We start from the raw sequence: 4988 nt of genomic DNA, 5'->3' as shown, positions 1-4988 counted from the left end.
CCCGCGTCTCCTGCATCGGCAGGCGGACTCTCAAGCACTGCGCCACCAGGGAAGCCCCAGATGTATTTTTTAAGAAATTATTACAAATTTAAAATTCTACTAAAGGAGTGTAAAACTCCCCATCATTCTATAGTATTTCCAATATTCAAAAATCTAACTCTTGATGTCTACATACTATATGTCTATTAAATGAATGAATTCCAATGGTAAGTTGTATTTTCCAGAAAAGTCTCATGGATGATCTATTCCTTGACTTCTTCCATATTTGATAATATTTGTTCTCTTTATACTCAAGAAAGGTCTGACTGCATAAAAAATTCTTGAGTTATATTTAGTTTTGTTCAGGACCCAGAGACATTGCTTTATTGTTTGTAATTGAACATTACATTAATCCTTTTACCATAGTTTTACTATTTGCATCATCTTGGCTGAATTTCATTATTAATTTTTGTTTTTGATTTGTTTTTTAGTTTCTCAAGAAGGAGCTGTGTATGTCATATACCCTGAATTCCTTCATGTGTAAAGATGTGTCTGTTACACTTTGAATTCAAAAAACAGATTACATAGGTTTAACCTCCTTGAGTCATAGTTTATTTCCAAGTTTTGGAGACTCTTCTACTATGTCTGGACAGTTAATAATGCTGTAGAGAAGTCTGAGGGCAGTTCAACTTTCTCCTTTTGTAGGTGACATTTTTTTTCCTGCCTGGGTGCTTACAGAATTTTATCTTTAAAGTCCAATTACTTAAACATATTGACATTAATTTTATTTAAATAGAATGTGTACTTTAGATTAGAATGTGTAGATTCAAATCTTCATTTTGAGGATTTTTTTCTTTGATTATATCTATTAATACATTTTTGGGTCCATTTGATCCCTGTGTTAAATCATATTTATCTTTTGTGGGAAAATAAAACTTTCCTGGATTCCTCGGTGCTCCTATAAAAGCTCTAGTCTCTTAATACTCTTCACATACCATGAGAATTAAATCTGTAGCCTTTCCTCTGGTTAATTTTTCTGATTCCTGAAGGCCAAGTGGTTAGAGCCCTGATTAGATCTCTAGGCTAAGCCCCAAACTGAGGGAGAGACTAGAGAATCATCTCTTTAGAATGAACAAGGAATGAAGCCCCAGGAACTGAAGATACTTTAGTCATTAAAGCTTAAGAGGCACCATCTGGCTCTTGAAGAGATTTTATTTACATATCAAATGACTGGAGTAAGAAGAAGACCCCTTCAGGAGGGGATGAGTCAGCTTCCTCCTTCCCCCCTTATAATCAGAGCAAAATCATTTTTCCTTATCCCTCAACTTTTTCCAAAAAAGTGTCCTGTTTCCAAAAAGTGCCGAGTGTCCTGTTACTTCCATGAAACATTTGACCTTCTTTTGATCACATCACCCCATGGATAAGGCCTGGGGACAAAAGGCCAATATATTTATTGTTTATTGTAAAGTCATTGATAAGAAATCTATTTCTGATCAAAAACACCTCATGTGTGCATTCAGGATAAATTTAATACGGATGAATATTAAAAGCAGATTTTGTTTTTGATTCCATGTACTGATATGAAAGCACTGTTATTAAGTATGCCCCTGCCCTCAGAATTGAGAAATGGACAAGGACTAAAAAACTTCCAGCTTTTCCTTTCCTTTCTGTGTAACTAGACAAGTAGATAAGGCTTAGACCCGTGCCCAAACTGGTTATCATTAAGGGTCGGCTGAGCAGTTACCCAGGTGGCCACATGTAGACCTGTGTCTGCTATGAACCCACTGAAGCCGAGAAAGAGCACCTGAGAGCTGCAAGATTGAACACATCATCTCTACACAGCAAGTGCAGGCAAGGATGCTACACTCTCACCCAGCAGATAGATCATGCTGCCTTGCACTGGGAAGCCAGGAAAGGTACTGATAAGGGCAGAAAGTTTCTATATAAATTATTCTTTACATAATGAACAAGAATGCAGAGAACATCACAAAAACAGCACCTCTTACATTATATAATAAGGGTACCAGTCATATTGTATTAGGGTCCCACCCTTCTGACCTCATTTAACCTTAATTATTTCTTTAAAGGCCCTATCTCCATTCTAAAGCACAGCCACATTCCAAAATACTGGAGATTAGAGCTTTAACACATGAATTTTGGAAAAACACAATTGAGTTCATAATAACTGTGATTAAAGAGTTGGATTTAGTTCTAAATGTCATGGGAGGCCATGGTAGGATTTCATATGGAGTGGATAGGGTGAATGACTTATATGTGATTTGTTCATCCTCCATTCTGAGTTGGAGTTTGTGGGTATTACTTTATGTCCATTTTTCTGATATGTGAGGTCTGGGCATAGGACAGGAAATGTGCAACCCTTTGTTGGAGGAACCAAAGTTCTAGCCTCTCTTTTGAGCTTGTGTTTAAAAGAATCTACCGGAGTGCTCTCCAGCAAGCCTGAAATATATATTTAGTCCCCATGGTGTGGGAATTCTGCAATTCAGCTGAGAAGGCTGAAGCTCTAATTGTTCAGTCTACCTCATCAGATGGTCTCTTCCTAGAAGCTAATGCTACTTCTCTATCCGGCAGAGGGAAAACTAAGGATGATCCGTGTGGAGTGGAGGGTGAAGGACAAGTGACCTTGGTACTCAAGTACTCAGTGTACTTCTTCACCTCCACCCCCAGCACTCTGCTCCCTTAGAGAGTGTTGTAGCTTCTGTGCTCCCTCTTTATTACTTAGAATAATTATCTAGACAGAGTTGTGATGATTTCCACTTTTCTTTCAGTCTGAAGAGACAATATGGATGGGGGCCGTCTCCTGGAACTTTCTTGCTGCAACTGAAATCCCACCGTGATGGCTTCCTTCATGACTTTCCCTGGATACAGTCTCCATCCCTCTCTATATCTGTGCATGCTAGTGAGCAGTATCATGATCTTCTTTTTTTTTTTTTTTTAAAGTCTGGACCTACCCAAGAGGCAAGAGACCTTTTCTTTTTTTTTTTTTTATACACAATGTATTTATTTATTTATTTATTTATGGCTGTGCTGGGTCTTCATTTCTGTGCATGGGCTTTCTCTAGTTGTGGCAAGTGGGGGTCACTCTTCATTGCGGTGCGCAGGCCTCTCACTATCGCGGCCTCTGTTGTTGCGGAGCACAGGCTCCAGACGCGCAGGCTCAGTAATTGTGGCTCACGGGCCCAGTTGCTCCATGGCATGTGGGATCTTCCCAGACCAGGGCTCGAACCTGTGTCGTCTGCATTGGCAGGCAGATTCTCAACCACTGCGCCACCAGGGAAGCCCTATCATGATCTTCTAACCACATTTTCTGTCCCCTGTATACTTCCTGGGGGCAGATTGAATCAGTGTACAACATGCTAAGAATTTTCACCTGATTTCTTTTGGACCACCACTTTTCAAATTTTATGACAAAATGCTGTAAATTCATCTCTTCTTGGTCGATTGCTTCTGGTGAAAAAAATTGCTCATGCATGTATTTTATTATTATTAATTTTGGTTGGAGGCAAAGTCAGGGATCTGGGTGAAATCTGCCCTACAGTTTCTCTAAGGATATTTTATTCTTTTTTTTTTTTGGTACGCGGGCCTCTCACTGTTGTGGCCTCTTCTGTTGCAGAACACAGGCTCCGGACGCGCAGGCTCAGTGGCCATGGCTCACGGGCCCAGCAGCTCCATGGCATGTGGGATCTTCCCGGACCGGGGCACGAACCCGCGTCCCCTGCATCGGCAGGCAGACTCTCAACCACTGCACCAGCAGGGAAGCCCGGATATTTTATTCTTATATTCTGCGTATTCTTGTGGTTGCTTCACATCTGGTTTTGTATTTAGTGATTCAGTTACATGGCAGCCCCTTCCTCTCTTTAATTTTAGACTGACTTCACTCATTATTTTTTAATTAAACAATGTTTCTGCCACTGGATTTGTGTTACTAATCAAGAAAAAGCAGAGCAATTAGTTGCTTGAAATTACGAACTAAACCACACAGTTCTCAGCAGACACTGATTCTGTTCTCTTTTACATTCTAAATGAAGAAGAGAACTCATAAAAGACTCTGCTGTGAACCAAACAGGCAGAGATAACACAGTCTCAGACATACTAAAGCTAATTACCTACAGTAAAGTGATTTGAAGAAGAGCCAATAAGAGACTGAGGAGTAAGCATATTAAAGCCACTATAATAGAAGACATGAAATGAGACAAAAGAAATGAAAGATGGAAATGTAACGCATGGAAGGAAATTCATATGGGAGATTAAGAAAATTACATTGCTATTGTGTTTATTCTAGGTAAGTGAATGACCTTCACTGGCAATTATTTTGAATCCAGTATTTGTAAGAGAAACAGACTTGTCAGTGGTTGATGGCATACAGGCTAACTCCTTTCTGTCCTCGCAGCCCTGACTTCATTCCTTATTCCTTCCCCTCATGGTGTAGATAATTAGATATATGGCAGAGAATTATAGGCATATGAAAACTCAAAGAACACGGATTCTGTGAGCTATGCATATCTAGCTGAAGGCAGAATTTTTTCCAATGTCATCCTCTTTGTCAGTTACAAAACTGGTGGGTTATTAATTAATAATTCTTCAGTTGATGAAAGGACGTTGCTGTCAGAACATATTCTTCCAACTTTCATTGAACTGTTGGTCCCAGAAGGTCTGGCTCTCAGTTGGCTGGATGTCTATTTTGGTGGAAAGTCATTTTTTCAATAACTCATTATCATATACTAAAAAATGTGAAAAATTTGCTGTATTATTCCTGTGACAAGGCTGAAGTGGACCACACGTGTGACTGGAGAAATGAAACATAAGTCAGGCAGCATTTTGGATCTGTGTACTTTCTCGCTGGATAAGAAGACTGTGCTAGAATCCATAAATTTTTTTTTTTTTTTTTTTTTTTTTTTTTGCGGTACGCGGGCGTCTCACTGTTGTGGCCTCCCCCGTTGCAGAGCACAGGCTCCTGACGCACAGGCTCAGTGGCCATGGCTCACGGGCCC

This window comes from Lipotes vexillifer, unplaced genomic scaffold (genome assembly GCF_000442215.2).
Source record: "Lipotes vexillifer unplaced genomic scaffold, Lipotes_vexillifer_v1.1 scaffold1175, whole genome shotgun sequence".
Taxonomy (NCBI): Eukaryota; Metazoa; Chordata; class Mammalia; order Artiodactyla; family Lipotidae; genus Lipotes; species Lipotes vexillifer.
The sequence above is the reverse complement of the archived record's forward strand: the minus strand, read 5'-3'. Positions refer to the sequence as shown.